Source organism: Balaenoptera ricei, chromosome 9 (genome assembly GCF_028023285.1).
Source record: "Balaenoptera ricei isolate mBalRic1 chromosome 9, mBalRic1.hap2, whole genome shotgun sequence".
Lineage (NCBI taxonomy): Eukaryota > Metazoa > Chordata > Mammalia > Artiodactyla > Balaenopteridae > Balaenoptera > Balaenoptera ricei.
The window spans coordinates 55980560-55997834 of record NC_082647.1 but is presented as its reverse complement, the minus strand read 5'-3'; the positions used below and the strand labels follow the sequence as shown (position 1 = coordinate 55997834).

The 17275-nt window shown below is 38.4% G+C and overlaps 2 protein-coding genes and 1 pseudogene across 16 annotated transcripts in view; 1 reads left to right on the top strand and 2 right to left on the bottom strand.

Moving 5' to 3' along the window:
- Positions 1 to 17275, bottom strand: part of CDK14 (cyclin dependent kinase 14) — a 573947-nt gene that overhangs the window by 20677 nt on the left and 535995 nt on the right. The window lies entirely within an intron of this gene.
- Positions 1 to 17275, top strand: part of MTERF1 (mitochondrial transcription termination factor 1) — a 589841-nt gene that overhangs the window by 550904 nt on the left and 21662 nt on the right. The window lies entirely within an intron of this gene.
- On the bottom strand, positions 2010 to 2231 carry LOC132371506 (translation machinery-associated protein 7-like; annotated as a pseudogene).

Below are 17275 nucleotides of genomic sequence, written 5' to 3'. Positions count from 1 at the left end.
CCTTGCTAAATATCCTTGTGTTTAAGAGAAAATTGTTCAGAAAAGGAAGGAAGAAGTAAAATATATTTCCTGCTTCACATTCTATATTGAAATTGAATTATTTTGTGATTTTTTTTTTGGTAATATCTTTTCAATGCATTAATAATGAAAAATGAAATGATAAAGATGAAAAAGAGAGCTATGATATCTAAATAGAAAATAATCACGAATGTCAAATGTTGCTCAACCTCTTTAACTACAAACACATAAGACACATGTATGAAGAAAGAAAATCAAATAAGTACACACTTTTAGGCACTAAAATTTGGTTATTACTAAATTAAAGATGAACCCTTCAAATTTAAAATGCTTTAATTTTATCCTCTTATTTACAGAAGGGAAACAAGGTTTGAATCTCTTATTTCTAAATTGATCAACAATTATACAACATATTGATAAACTGTTGTTCCACAGTCACATCTGATTTTAAGGTATGATATAATGTTGACAATAAGGCAATGGAATTACCTTCTTCATCCAATGACTATTTTTTTTTTACAATCATCATATTTTATACTGAGCACTGAGACAAAAGATTTGGACTTGGTAATTTTTATCTAAAATTTTAACTACAGATTTTGAAAATCTTACTCTAAACATAACAGCAGCATGTTTCTTATGATTAGTTGTCTATCATCTGTTTATCTTATATATATCTAAGCTACCTATTTATCTATCTGCACACATACTACACCTTGGTCTTGAGCATCTAGCTCTTAGCTGGTGAACTCAGAATCCGAGGGAAGAAACTGACAACTGATTACAACTCTATCCCCAGATAGATATTCCACTACCATTGAGGGCTGTTTCGTCTGGATAGTGGTTCCAATTGCTTAGTGTGGGAGGGGATAAACACTAGATTCTCTCTACTACTTCTTTCCTCTCGATTCCACTGAGGGTTGATCAACACTTGCATTTTGTCTCACTGTTTGTTCATCAGTAATAAAGGGTATGAGTTAAAATACATGAGGAATGTTTAAGCGATATTCCTAAAAATATTTATTTAACTACTTGAAATCAAATTTCTTTTTTAAAAAAATTACAATGAATCACAAAATAAGTCTCAGCACTCAGGGATTACTCAATAGATGCTGGTTCCCTTACTCTTCCTGATCTGAAAATTATTACCATCCTCAACAAATGAAAGTAATACTTCATAGTAGAAAGGAAGAAAATTACCAGATTAATGGGGAAGAGAACATTACCGTGTTCAGAAATATGTTTGGAAGAAGTTACTGACCATCTTTCCTAAGAGATTTCCACGTACTCCCTGTGATACTTGCCCTCACTAAAGTATGGATGTAAACCTAATGCTGAAGTGGTTGTTTATTGATTCTCATGTGTTTTGACTGCAATATGAAAAAGAGAGGCATGTCTTAATTGTGGCAAAGGGCTTACCAGAGTACTTAACTATATATTTTTAAACAAAATAGAATATCTTATTACAAGGGCAAAGAGTAATTATTATGTTTAAATGAATTAGAGAAAGTTTTAAAGAGATGCGATGATATAGATATAATTATGTACTGTTTTAAATAATTTAACTGTTCTCTATCACTGCTTTATTTAATTCTGATCATATTCTCATGCTTTATTGAACTAATATTTTACTTTTAACTTGTTTTTGGAGGTTCTTTCCTCCTACAGATTTATTGTAGCTCTGTTATTTTCAGGAGTGTTACCAAGTATAAAATCTCATGTGCATATTTTTCCCTTAAAGGGTATAACTAACTAACTAACTCTCAAAGAGAATGTTTTAATTATCACAGACTCTATGGAGTCAACAATTGTCCAGAGCTTTTTTTTTTTAACAAAAGCTTGTTCTTAAATGTACAATAGGTTCCAAGACAACACTTCATTCTAGCTATAGGTGGCAACAGATGTTATGGCAGTGAATCCAGATGTTTAATCCAGATGTTTAAACAGGAATGGAATTAAGGATCACCATTGCCTCCGGCACAAGGAATGGCTTACTTTTTGCCAGATTTCTTAATTCCACCTGTGGCCCGGAGGCCTTTCCCCGCGGCCTTCGCTTTTAGCTCCTCGAGTTTCTTTTGCTCCTCCTTCTGTTTCTGCTTGAATGCCTTATGTTCCTTCGTCCTTCTCCTTGGCTTGCTTCTTGGGCTGCTTCAGGGGCTTCTTCTTGCCACCTTTGTGGCCCGACATGGCGCCTGGCGCCCCTTCCCCAGACCCTGCCACCAGAAGCGGTGTCCAGAGCTCTTGATATCTAAATTCACGCTCTTTCCCTGTCTCAGAATTTAAAGAAAAAACAAACCCCAAACCACCTTTTGGATTCATGTGATTGCTGAAAGAAAGACTATAGTCAAATGTAGCTCTTTGGCGAAGAACATTAACCCAAATAAATATTTTTCCCCCCAAAGAAGGATTCGCTCAAAAGCACCTTTTCAGACTTCACCATAAACTTGGAAGACAAAGCTATTGTAATTTGTACATATTCAATGTACATTTACAATGTACATATACAATTGTACATATACAATGAATGGACGATTAGCAGCCATCCAGCCTACCTCAGACCCTTCTATTCCAGAGTAGAGGCAGCTCCTTCTTACAGAGAGATCCTATGAGAATGTGGAGAAATTGGAATCCTCATATACTGCTCGTGGGGATGTAAAATGATGCAGACACCTTCATGTTTATAGCAGCATTTTTATAATAGCCAAAAAGTGGAAACAACCCAAATGTCTGTCAACTGAAGAACGGATAAATAAAATGTGCTATACCCATAGAATGGATAGTACTTTGGAAAAAAAAGAGAAGAAAGAAAAAATATAATACTGATGCATGAATGAACCTTGAAAACATTATGCTAAGTGAAAGAACCAGTCACAAAAGGCCACATACTATATGATTCCCTTTATGTGAAATGTCCAGAATTTCAAATCCATAGAGACGGAGAGGAGATTAGTGGTCATCTGGGCCTGTGGGGATGTAGGGAAATGGGCATAGGGAATGACTGCTAATAGGTACGTGGTTTCTTTTTAGGATGATGAAAACGTTCTGGAATTAGACTGTGGTGATAGTTGCACAGCTCTGTGAATATACTACAAACTACAGAACTGCACACTTTAAATGGGTGAATTATATGGTGTGTGAAATATATCTCAATAAAGTTGTAAAAATAAAAGAATTCTATGTTCTCTCCAGGTATAAAGTTTAAAACCATAATTTTGGACATAATGTGCTCACTTTATAATGAAGATGAAGATGATGATGACAATGATGCATTGGTGGTTGTACAGAAGTAAGATATTAGAGGCATATGTATTAATTAATGCAAAGTGCTTCTTTTTAGTGAGCGTATGTTCTCTTTATATCAGGTACTTATATTGTTTTTGAATTTGTATACTGAACATGTTATTTCTGCAATCAGAAAAAAAGTTAAGTATGCGTTGTTTTTTTTTTAAGTTTTTAAAGTATGAGTTCTGGAGAAGGAGATCAGTAAGGGTTATCACTGGGGAAGGTGGTTGGGATTGAGCTGGGCTTTAAGGGGTGGGTAGAATTGGATAGAGAAAAGCTACGGGAAGGGCAACAGCCTTTAAAATAGTTCTTTCATTTCTAGCATCCCTGCTTACTTTCTCTGGGCTCTGAGGGTGGAGATAGATCTGTCTCATTTACCACTGAGTCCCAGGGGTCTAGAATGATGTCTGAACCATAGGAGGTGCTTGATAGGCATGAATTGAATCCATGAACAAACATTTGTTGCCAGAATCCTTTTCCTAAAATAGAGATGACAACTGGGGCTACCACATGCATCATGTGTGTTTTTATGCAAATTAGAAAAAGGGGTCCCCTTCTCCTAGGTTGATGCAGCTCCTCTCTAGGACTTGTGTCTGGGAGAGTCAGTCATGAGTTCACCCATAACCTGCCCCAATCCTGCTGCCTGGCCAACCTCCCGTGTGATGGCCCCACCCCCAACTGCAAACAGGATAAGTTCATGCTTCTGGGGCTGGCAATCAAAGGCCTTCTCAACTTGACCCCAACATTCCTGTCCCATCATAACCATTTCCAAAACCTATTCTGTACTTAGGTCATAGTAATCCTATGCTTCCATGTGTTGGCTCCCAATACTGCCTTCATCCCACCATTCAGTAATTTTAAGCCAAACACCTACCATTTAATAAAGATGAGCCCTCCGCATTCTAACATTTCTCTCAGTGACTGTCCAGGACCCACCGTCTCGTCCTCGTATGCTCAGAATGGTCTGACTTTCCTTCTTTCTGACTCTTGACTCCTTCCTCATTTGAAATTCTATTCTTATGCATGGGATTTAGATCTGGATTTTAGTATGAGGTAGGCACACCAGCTTTTGACTCTCAGGTTTCCCTTCCTTTGGTCTTGACTTGGCTCCCTTTGGACAACCTCCCTGGTCCCTCTAGACAAAATCGTCAGCCTGATTCCTCAGGTGGAATCAGCACTTTCCTCTTTGAACTTAACCAGTGCACTATACAACCCCTTAAGGAACCTTGATCGTATCATATTATGCTGTTTCCTTACATATTTCCACCTTTAGACTTTTGGAGCTTCTCACGGAAAGAACCATATCATATTCTTAGGCACTTAGCGCTGTGCCTGGCATATATATAGCAGGTATACAGCACATCAGTATGGAGAAAATGAATAAATGAAACATGGAGACAGCATCCGATCTGAGTAGAGAAGTGGGACTTTGGGGGTAGATTCTAGTAGGATGGAGTCAGATTGTGAAAAGCCTTGAAATCTAAACAGAAGAGGCTAGACTTGTGGTGGAAAGAAATAAAGAGTCCCTTCAGATCTCTGAGAAGGGAAATGACGTGATGAAAACAACATTTCGGACGACTTACTATATGTCACCATTCTGGGTGGAGGGGAACAAGGGGGAGCTTGTAGTCACAGCAAGCACTCTATAGATGTTTTCTGTGTGATTGGCTGAGCCCAGAGGATCTCTTACAGGGACACAGGTGTGAGGTGAGAGAATGGAGAAAAGCACAGACATTCAAGATACGGTTCAAGGCAAAGATGGGCAGGCCCTGGAGGCCGATAGGAGATGCAGACAAAAGGAGAGCTAGAGCCCCAGCGGGCAGTGGGACCAAGGATGAGAAGAGAAAAGCTGGGAGGGGAAGCCGACTTGTACGGGGAGAAGAACCCAGCTTCGAATGTACTGCGCTGCAGTGGCTGTGACACAATCCTTGCGCTGTTCCAATAAGTCCTCCCTCCCACTGTGCACCACACTTGCCCCGGGTGTAGCTTTCTGCCAACAAAAACAAAATTACTCATAAAATTAATGGAAACAATCTGCTGTTTCCTTGTCATAGAGAAGATTTTTCTTAATCACTTTATTTTTTGTCCTTTGAATCATATATCCTGTAGCTTGATTAAATCCCTTAGATGTCACCTAGGCATTAGAGGTTTGCAGCATGAATCTCCGAGCTGGTGTTTACTTAATTCCTGGAAACAGATCTCCCTTGGAAAGCAGAACTTCAGCTATGGTAATGTGAGGGCATGCTTTCCCTCTCTAGTGCAAAATTTACTCCTCAACATTTTTTTTTTTTTTTTTTAAAGACAGCATCTAGTTAAATTCTTTATTCATTTAATTTATTTATTTTTGGCTGCACTGGGTCTTCATTGCTGCGCATGGGCTTTCTCTAGTTGCGGTGAGCGGGGGCTACTCTTCGTCGTGGTTTGCAGGCTTCTTGTTGTGGTGGCTTCTCTTGTTGCACAGCAGGGGCTCTAGGCACTCAGGCGTCAGTAGTTGTGGCACGTGGGCTCAGACGTTGTGGCTCGTGGGCTCTAGAGTGCAGGCTCAGTAGTTGTGGCACACAGGCTTAGTTGCTCCGCGGCATGTGGGATTTTCCCGGACCAGGGCTCAAACCCGTGTCCCCTGCATTGACAGGCGGATTCCTAACCACTGCGCCACCAGGGAAGCCCAATTCCTCAACATTTTCAAGGAAATGGAATCTGGTTAAAATGTCAGTAAAAACCAAGTCTCCGCAGTATGGTACTGGCACAAAAACAGAAATATAGATGAATGGAACAGGATAGAAAGCCCAGAGATAAACCCATGCACATATGGTCACCTTACCTTTGATAAAGGAGGCAAGAATATACAGTGGAGAAAAGACAGCCTCTTCAAAAAGTGGTGCTGGGAAAACTGGACAGCTACATGTAAAAGAATGAAATTAGAACACTCCCTAACACCATGCACAGAAATAAACTCAAAATGGATTAAAGACCTAAATGTAAGGCCAGACACTATCAAACTCTTAGAGGAAAACATAGGCAGAACACTCTATGACATACATCACAGCAAGATCCTTTTTGACCCACCTCCTAGAGAAAGGGAAATAAAAACAAAAATAAACAAATGGGACCTAATGAAACGTAAAAGCTTTTGCATAGCAAAGGAAACCATAAATAAGACAAAAAGACAACCCTCAGAATGGGAGAAAATATTTGCAAATGAAGCAACTGACAAAGGATTGATCTCCAAAATTTACAAGCAGCTCATGTAGCTCAATATCAAAAAACAAACAACCCAATCCAAAAATGGGCAGAAGACCTAAATAGACATTTCTCCAAAGAAGATACACAGATTGCCAACAAACACATGAAAGAATGTGTTAATCATTAATCATTAGAGAAATGCAAATCAAAACTACAATGAGATATCATCTCACACCGGTCAGAATGGCCATCATCAAAAAATCTACAAACAATAAATGCTGGAGAGGGTGTGGAGAAAAGGGAACCTTCTTGCACTGTTGGTGGGAATGTAAATTGATACAGCCACTATGGAGAACAGTATGGAGGTTCCTTAAAAAACTAAAAATAGAACTACCATACGACCCAGCAATCCCACTACTGGGCATATACCCTGAGAAAACCATAATTCAAAAAGAGTCATGTACCAAAATGTTCATTGCAGCTCTATTTACAATAGCCAGGACATGGAAGCAACCTAAGTGCCCAACAGAAAAATGGATAAAGAAGATGTGGCACATATATACAATGGAATATTACTCAGCCATAAAAAGAAATGAAATTGAGTTATCTGTAGTGAGGTGGATGGACCTAGAGTCTGTCATACAGAGTGAAGTAAGTTAGAAAGAGAAAAACAAATACCATACGCTAACACATATATATAGAATCTAAAAAAAAAAAAAAATGGTCATGAAGAACCTAGGGGCAAGACAGGAATAAAGACGCAGACCTACTAGATAATGGACTTGAGGACATGGGGAGGGGGAAGGGTAAGCTGGGATGAAGTGAGAGAGTGGCATGTACATATATACACTACCAAACGTAAAATAGATAGCTAGTGAGAAGCAGCTGCATAGCACAGGGAGATCAGCTTGGTGCTTTGTGACCACCTAGAGGGGTGGGATAGGGAGGGTGGGAGGGAGGGAGATGCAAGAGGGAGGAGATATGGGGACATAGGTATATGTATAACTGATTCACTCTGTTATAAAGCAGAAACTAACACACCATTGTAAAGCAATTATACTCCAATAAAGATGTTAAAAAAAACCCCAAAAACAAAAAACCAAGTCTCCGGATAATCTCTCAGTGTAAAGTTAGGTTTTCTAATATGAATCTCTTGTATTTGTATAGGTCTTTTCTTAAAAAAAAAAGTGTTTCCTTCTTTTTCTGTCAAATTGTCATTTAAAGGAGGCATGGCAGGTGGTACAATCCCCATTTGAAAGATATTTTCTGATATAAACTGAGACATTAAGGAACTTTCCAGATGACCTAGCTTGTAAGGGCTGGAGCCAGGCCTCAATGGCAAGACAAAGTTCTCTCCACAAGCTCCCTCCCCCTAAACTCCTGAGGGCAAAATGTCAAAATAGTTTTCCATAGTTGGAAAAGTTGAGAGAAATATGGGACAGAGGCTCCAGAAAATGGGGCACTAGACCATATATGTAGACCCTGACTCGCCCTCCTTCAGGCACTTACTCCTGGAGGCTACAGGGGCCAAGGCCTAAAGCGTATGCCGCATAAGAGCGTCATGGGATGGTTCACTTCTGTCTCCAATCCTTCCTGGCTTGCCAGCAAGGATGGAACCTGTTGCCAGAGAACACCGACTGGAAGTGGATCTGATGAGAGTGAGTGGATGGGTGGCTGGCCCTCTCTTCAGGTAGGATTACCTCCGCTCTGACCTCCAAAAATGATCTTAAGGGATGCAGGTTTTCCTGTTTGTCTTAATAGTCTGTTGTCCTGTTCACAGCCCATAGCCTCATACCTAAAATCTAGAGTCACCCCAGGCCCAATGACGACAGCTTTATTACCAAAGGGATCTCCTCACTGTAGAAGTTAAACTGCGCAAAAAAGGCAGTTAAACTACCGCACAGTTCTACTTGATCAAGAAAGAAAGACTGTTAACATTTTGCTTATAATTTTCCATCTTTTTTTCGTGCATATATGTGTATACTTCAGTTACTGAAATGGGGGTGTACTATGCACAGCTGTTTTGCAACCTGTTTTCATTTAGTGATAGGCATAGACCATATTTCAATATGTCATTAAATATTACTTTAATGACTACTTAATAGCCCTGGCATGGACTGCATTATTATTTAAACTTTTCATCAAAACTAGAAAGTAAACTCCTTGAAGGCAGGAATGATGTGAATTTGTGACGCATTTTGCATCCCAAGCATCTAGCAAAGATTCTTTCATGATAAACGTTGATGTTAACTCTGAGTTAATCATGTGGCTGTGCTTTGGTATCTCAGCTGACAGGGGGAATCTGAAAACTGTGGATCCATTAAAAATGATCCTATCACACATTTAACCCACTGTCCATGAGCTCCTGGTAAGTGAGTGCAATAAAAAAATTCAAGGCTAGAAAGTTGTATGTTTAATGACAATGTTGGATGTCATTAATTTCTCAATTGTGTAATTCTAAATCCCAATAAGAACAGTGAACTCTTTTTTTTTTTTCATGCAAAGATGGGATTTATTAAGAAATATAAAGCTAGCTTATGGAATTGGAGGGGAAGAAAGACACCCCCACTTTAAGAAAGGTAGAGATGAAAACTTAGAATGCACTTGGCCTCCAGCACCACGGCTCTCAAACTCCTTTAAGATGCATGATCTTGCATCTTCACTTGATCCTTTCTCTGCTTTTCGCATTGCACTTTTGGGCAAAAGTCCACCCCACGGGCTTCCCTGGTGGCGCAGTGGTTGAGAATCTGCTTGCCAATGCAGGGGACACGGGTTCGAGCCCTGGTCTGGGAAGATCCCACATGCCGCGGAGCAACTAGGCCCGTGAGCCACAACTACTGAGCCTGTGCGTCTGGAGCCTGTGCTCCGCAATAAGAGATGCCGCGATAGTGAGATGCCCGCGCACCGCAATGAAGAGTGGCCCCCGCTTGCTGCAACTAGAGAAAGCCCTCGCACAGAAATGAAGACCCAACACAGCCATTGATAAATAAATAAAAATAAATAAATAAAATTCCACCCCACATTTGCAGACAGCATGCCTTTTCTTCATGGGAGCATTAGAGATTGACCTGCTTATCCTAGTCCAATTCCAACTCTGAAAGAGCAAATATGAATGGTCCAGCCTGGGCCAGGTTTCCATTTCTAGTCCAGTAGAGTCTTGCCAGCAAGCAGGATAATGTAGTAAAAATAGGGTTGCTGGGGCCTACCTTGTGTATAGGACTGCAAATCTCACAGAGGAAGAAGGCCTTGTCAGGGAGAAGACTCCAAAGATGTCTACTACAAAAGAGGCTAATTCCTACATGAGACAACGCTGGGAAGGTGAATATGAGTGATATCTTTAATTTTTGAAATAGTCATAGAATTAATTTAGACAGAGAGGGAAGGCTACTGGATATTGCTGAGAACACTGAACTCTTGCCCCAGCTTCTTTCATGCTAGATCAGCAGCAAGGACAGGAATTAATAAAGTTGGGAAGAGTAGCCATGTGCTTACAGAAGAAATCCAGTAAGTTCTGTACCCACTGGAGATTAGCTGGGCCCTTTGGCATAGGTCCAGCTACAGAGATGTGCAGAAACCCTGGGTCCTTGGTGGGTACTGATTAGCCTTTGGATAATACTTATTGTTTAGCATAATTGGGAGGAAAGTTATCTCACCTACTTGTCTATTAATAACACTAAAATAAAATAATGGTAAAAAACAACCCTTTTAAAGGTGTAGGGGATAAACATTCCATACATTTGCTCAGCGTTTCTAGGATTGGAATCCGATCATTCTAATTGAATAGTCTTCAATCTTTTTTGCTTGACTACTCCATAAATGTTTTTGTTAAACTATGTACTTTTCTGCACATTTTAAAGCTGAAATAGGATATTTTGATCATAAATTTAATAGTAGCAAAGAATGTAATGTTTGGCTTATTGAAAATATTGACATTTTAAAATAAAGATTTTACATCATTCTTTAAACTTGGTCCAATGTAATGTAAGTATATTTGATCTCACCATCCATTTTTAAAAGTACATGATTAAATTATTCTTTAACAGTAGGAAATTTTATATCATACTTTTTTCTCCTTTAGTACTTCCATCCCACTTCCCTAAATAGAATTTTATCATAATATAATACATTCTTATCATGGAATTTATTTATCGTTCTACAATACCCCATAGCATAAATATATACAGTAATTTAAATTTAAAAAATTTCCCAAGGCAAAGTGCCAAAATACTACAAAATTGAAAATAAGTATTAAACATAAGACTAAACTTTTTGTTGGAAATGCATCTCTTAATAAGGTAGATGAGGGTGGCCTCCCTTCTCCCCAAGTTAGTTGATACGTCCCTAGAAGCACAGCATTTATTATTAGAATGAGTCTGGGTGCTTTAATTAGAGGAGGCTTTCTGGGTACCTAAAGTGGGTCCATCGCTTTGTTTGTTACCTGGAGATTTGTACAGCTCACAACAATTCTACGCGGTAAGTTTGAGATGGATGAGAGGATGCTCTCTAAGCAGGGAGTGACTGATCAGATTGGTTTTTTGGAAAGAAAACTCTCTTGGCAGTAAGGAAGATGGATGGTGGTGAGGGACAGCATGGGGAGTAACTAGAGGCAGAGAAACAACTTAGGATGAGGGATAAAGAGGGTCTCAGCTAAGGCTAGAAGACAGTGTGGAGTGTCAAAGAGAAAATGGATTTTAAGATAATGTTTAGGAGGGATTGACAGGTCTTGGTCGTTCACTCAACGTCTGGTTAAGAAACAGGGCACATCATGGAGGATGCTGAGCTTTATAGTTTGGGCAACTGTGCTGATGATGATATAATTAATGGATAGGAAAGGGAATACAGAATCTTCCTTTGAAGATAGTCCTCACTGTTTCACTCACGTGTGTTTCTACACCACCTAACAAACAGATATTAATGAATACATGAATAAAACTATCAGTGCATTTGACCTCACTAATTCCAAGTTCTGTAAGATGGTACTTCTAGGCAGGTTTTAAATTTTGTTTTATGATAAAATTTGTGGACTACATATAACTGACCCTTAATAATAAAACAATAATCTAAAATCTAGTCCAGTTGTTGAAAATAATAGTACACATTAAAAAAAAAACTAAATATATTTTTAGAAGACTAAATATATCATCCAATTGGAAATGAGGCAGTCAAATATTAAAATTCAGCAGTTTGGCCTAAAATTATACAATGTTGAGAAAGTTGATTCCATGTGTTTACATTTTAAAAGAGACTATAGTTTAAAGTGGCATTTTAAAAAAGATTTTATTAAAAAATGTGTTCTATTTACTCAGAAAGCATCTTTTAGCTCATATAATAACACTAGTCATGGTAAATAGAGAGGTAAGGCCTGCTTCAGTTGAAAAACCACTTTAAAAAACAAAAGACTTCTGGAGATGGATGGTGATGGTTGTACGACCTTGTGATATATCACTGAACTGTACACTTAAAAATGGTTAAGAAGGCAAATTTTATGTTATGTGTATTTTACCACAATAAAAATATTTGGAAAAAAATTGAATTGAAAACAAGAATTCAAAAATGAGCTTTTTATAAAAGTTATATTTGGTTCTAATATAATCACTTAAAATCATTTTTCCTTTTAATTTGGTATACTCTTCATTATAAAAAATGAAATAAAAGCAAACTAAAATTCTTCTTAGTTAACAAATCAATTTTCACTAAAGTGAAATGACTTAATTATATCTCCCCACTTAAAAACTATCTTCCTATTTGGATGGTACCAAGGTGTCTAATATTGGAGTCTTTAAACTACACTTAAAATATTATTTTAAGATTAGCAAACCTGAAAACTTACAATGTATTTTATCTATTATGCATGCATACACACACACACACAATTTATTTCTGCCATCATCAGAACTAAGGGGTTAATTCTGACCAGTGGAATCACTTATGACACTGAAACAATAAGATACTTAAAAGCAAATTTTTTCTCTCTATATAAAATTAAAACATAAGTATTTTTTAAAGAGTCCCCAGTCCAGCACTTTGGGGAGAAATATGCCAAAATGAGCATTTATCATTATTTTTAGGCCGATGATGAAATTTGGACTCTGGTCCTTTCTGAATCTGTGAACTCAAAGGGAACAACTTATCATAGCATCACTATTTGACCTCTAAGGAACAGCTCATGTCATCACAGAGCAAAAGTGCTGGTGAACATTTATCTAGATGAAAGACCTCAAGCAGTTAACCTGCTCAGCAGAGGCAATGCAACCAGGCAACAGGATAATGACCTCTATCCAAATGTGGAAGGTACATCAGTTTAATACCCTGACAGCTTGACAAAAGATGATGGCAGCTCAGCAGGAAAACATTAGCCATGATAACGCAGGGTACTGTATGTGAAGAGAATGAATTATAAAGCACAATGCTATTTGGGCTGAGTAGGGATTTTTTTTTTTTTAACCAACTTTATATTTAGGACGGTAGTCATGCCTAAAAGCTCCTTCCATTTCTTTCTACCTGAAGAATACCCTGATAAAAGTAAAAAGGCAGTGTGGATTAAATTGATAGCTTAAACACAAATCAAGCTTCCCAACAAACCCAGGAGATGCTGCACATCATTTCTGGCATGCGTGTTAATGTCTCAGAGTAGACAAACCTGGGCATTGATGAACTGGCTTAATCCATTTGAAAAAGATAGGTAACTCAAATATGTGTGGATGGGACCAGGCTCACTGTGTCTGTTATTTTGTTTTATTTTTAAAAGGAGAAGGTACTTGGTGCACTTTGGGTTGCCTTGGATCTTCAGCTGTAAAATATCCCCACTGCAAATTCAGTTTAAAAAAAACAATTTAATTTTAGAATAGTAGCATGATCATGCTTGTATGTTTATTCAAGGACCTTTACTCTGCGACAGGGTTTCAGCCTGTGAGGTTTTCTCTACACATGGCAGGCAGCTGTCAGAACCAGTGTGAAGGGTGAAAGGGCAGCCCGGCTGCTCTGTTAAATCACGGGGTTCCATCAACATCTCAGAATTCCTGCCGAGTAGGAGCTGGGAGACCACAGATTAGAGTACACTGGAGTGTGTATATTAGGTCACTCAGTGTCTATCAAAGCGATATCACGCCGGTGAGCCGTACAATAGATTTTACTGTGTTCTGTTCAAAGAAAATGTAAGGAAAGTGGACATGTGTGTAGCAGACCACAGCTGAACACTGAATTCTTCTTGTCTTTAAATGGATGGATTTATTATCCACAAGATGAATGAAGAATAAGGGCACAATCAATAGCTTTGGAAATCATGCAAAGGTGGTGGTTTTATTCAGTTCTTGGAAAAGACTGTTGGGCAGATGCAAGATGAGGCAGATAGAGTCTCTGGCCCAGCACAGTCAAGGGGCTGTGATCAAGGCCCAGCACGACCCAGAACTGGGTTATGGTTGTGGCCCTGGACCATGAATTTGTTTTATGATCTTGGATGGTCACTTCACCTCGGTTATACAAAACTTCAGTGTCCTCTTTTGTAAATTTAAAATAATAAGACCTGTCTTGTCTACCTCCCCAAATGGGTCAACAAACAAACAAAATTTCCTAACTGAGCAAGGACTTTTAAAAAGTTGAAAGGAATGCAGCATGATGGTATAATATGTGGTATTTAAGAAATATTTAAGAAATGAAATGTAAGTTTTATTAATGGATATTTGGTCTACATATAAAAATAGAAAATACTCCTTCAATGCTTATTGTTCAATTTTTTTCCTTTTTTAATATATATGTATTTAAAACTTTCTTTTTAACAGAGTAAAATACATGTTCCCCAAGGAACCTTGCAGTCTTTAACAAGGTAATGGATATAATATGATTAGCACCATGCCTGACACGTAAAGTGAAATTTTAAAAAGCTTAAACATTTTGTTTAATATTTTACTTCTCAATTATGACTTCTGCAAGGGACTCCTTGACTGTGATAAGCATACCGCTGAATTTACACTAATAACAATAGCTAACACTAACGAAATATTTACTATGTGCCAGGCACGTTCTAACCACTTTATAAAAGTTAATTTATTTAATTCACATGACCATATATAAAGTGGCCCCAATTATTAGCTTTTAGGCTCAATCACCATCTTACAAAAAATATCAGGCTCTGCATTATGATCTCCTTTTGGGATAAATATATTTTCTAATCTTGTAAAATGTGAACAAGTCAGCTACCTTCCGCAAAACAACTTCACTTTATACCCTATGATATAGATACTACTCTTTCCACATATTTTTTTTTTTTAGATGAGAATACTATGCCCCAAGAAGTTAAGTGATTTCCAAAGCAACCAAGTGTCAGACCCAGGATTCACACCCACGTAGCCTGGCTCCTACCACATTGTACTTCCTCTTTGCATCAGAGGGGCCCAAAGACCCTGTTACTTGGGGGCAATGTCATGATGCCCACTTGGCCGATTTGGAATCCAAAACTGAGACACCAGGTTGAGACCTAATTAGTCACCCAGAAAATAGCTCAAAATGCATCACTGCATTGAGACTGGGTTCACATTCGAGGCACGGCTCTGCTTACATTATAGCAACCGGCTGGGCAGTTAGTCATTTCAGTGTAAATGCAGCAATGGCTGCCAGGTCAAAAGTGCACTTCCCAGGTGAGGGAGCTGAAAAGATACCTAATGGCTTCTGTCCACATTCATCCAGGTGAACTCCTAACATCTGCCATTCTGAATGCTGAGAAGATACCATGTAATAGGACAAATGTGGGGGGCTTTGTCTTTTCTTTTTTTAAATTAGAAATATTTTTCCTCACTGTTTGGAAATAAGTCCTTGAAGAAAATCTTTAAAAGACGGTAAAGAAATTCTTAGACTGATTTCCATTTTGTCTGTTTGTTACTGGCTGACAAAAGACAGTGTGAAACACAAATAGGCATATACAGAGCTGCATATAACAGCTTTGTAGCTTTCCTTTCAATAAATTCAGAGATTGTCTTTGTATCCAGTGACCTTTTAGGGGGAATTTAAAATCAAAACTCAAAAGACACAGTACAATTTGTCTATACGAAAGACCCAATTATAATTCTCAGCTTCATCTTTTATGGTTACTTCTCAAAATTCAGCTTAGGTGGCAAGAAGTGAAAAAGATTCCTCTTTTCTGAATAATACCCTCAAGTGAAATAGGGATCTTGGTGCTTCCTTTCCAGCCCTTATAATGGATGCCTTCTCTGGTGATTCTTTAATGGGCGTCACTGGCAGGTCCAGGAGCACAGAGGCTGCCCACCTCTCTAAATTTTAATAACTGATCAATTCAGATGCAGATTGAGCTGTGTCGTTACGACAGGTTAGAGAAACCAGTGAGTATACTTTATGAACAACAAAAACTGAAATCGAGATGCGTTTACAAACCCATTCACACCTACTCAGAGAACTTACAGATTGAAAGGGAAAATGCCAAATTGCTTAAGTGTAAAAACAGCCCAAATCATTACCTTCTAGGCTGGATCAGCATCTCATCAAAAAATATAAGGCTCTGTATTATGATCTTATGGGTCAAATTCATTTTCTAATCTTGCAAAATGTGAACAATCCAACTGCCTTCTACCAAACAATTTCATTTCATAGATTTTGTCATCAGTAGGGCAGCTAGAGCCTGCTGCACTGCTTTAAAAAAATTAAGAGGCATTTCAAGTTTAGCCTCCTTGCAAGGCCATCCTATTTATTTATAAATTTTATTAATTCTGAAGCCAGTCACTCCTCAATGGTGTATTTATGTTCAACTAGGTCAGGTCCGTTGGGATGATATTTGGTCTTTCAGAGCAGACACACAGAGCCTGTCCGGGCAGCAGGCTCAAGCTACCAAACACACTTCTGTTCCTAAGATTTGACTACATGAATTCGTTAGACTTTTGTGAAAAAAAAAATCTATCTATAAATCCAGATTTGCCTTTCATGAGTCTTTCTGCATGAGACGTTCTACACATAAGGCTGTCATTAACACGTGGCTTCCTTATTAGGCAAACAGGCATTTGGCAAACAGTCCATTTGGGATGGCTTGTGGGGCTTGGTGTAGTTACCAGTAAAGGGTACCCACAAACACAAGTAGAGGGAAACACTGAAAACTGTTCTTTCACGTTACATTAGTTTGCTCAAAAAGTACGCACTTGCTGACCAAACCTACAAACCACAGATTTTCAAGCATGTTGCAATAGAATAAAATTTAGTATAGTAAAGACTTAGGTGAGATAAAAAAAAATTCATGTTTATATTTCCCAAGAATGCTGTGATTAACTAGCTTTGAGAATGATGCCTTAGAGAGAATCTAAACAATAAAAACAATGCAGAGGCATTTGACATTTAAAATGTTCAAATGCATATTAACATTCTCATTTCTCCTTTTAGAAAAGGGGATGCATGGCTTACTTGGAGAACTATCTGAGCCATCGCCAGTTGATGGGTGAAGATTACAAGCATCTAAGATGTCCACTTTCTTGGTCTTCCTGTTCTCTGATTTTACTCAGTGGAATGTGATGAATGAACACCATTCCTGTTCGAAACTGTTATTAGCTGGAACTCAGTGATGCCTTAGCACAGAATATTAGAGTTGAAAGGGCTTCTGGGGTCCCAAAACTCTATCATTATTTTACATAAAGGGAACTAGACGCCTCATAGAGATGAAGTGACACGCTCAAGGTCACAGCTAGTCAGCGACAAGGTTAGATTTACTCCCAAACCCATGTCTTTGGGCTCCTAATACGGTGCTCATTCACCCTATCACCTAAATGTGATGAAAGACAGATAAATGACACTGATTCCT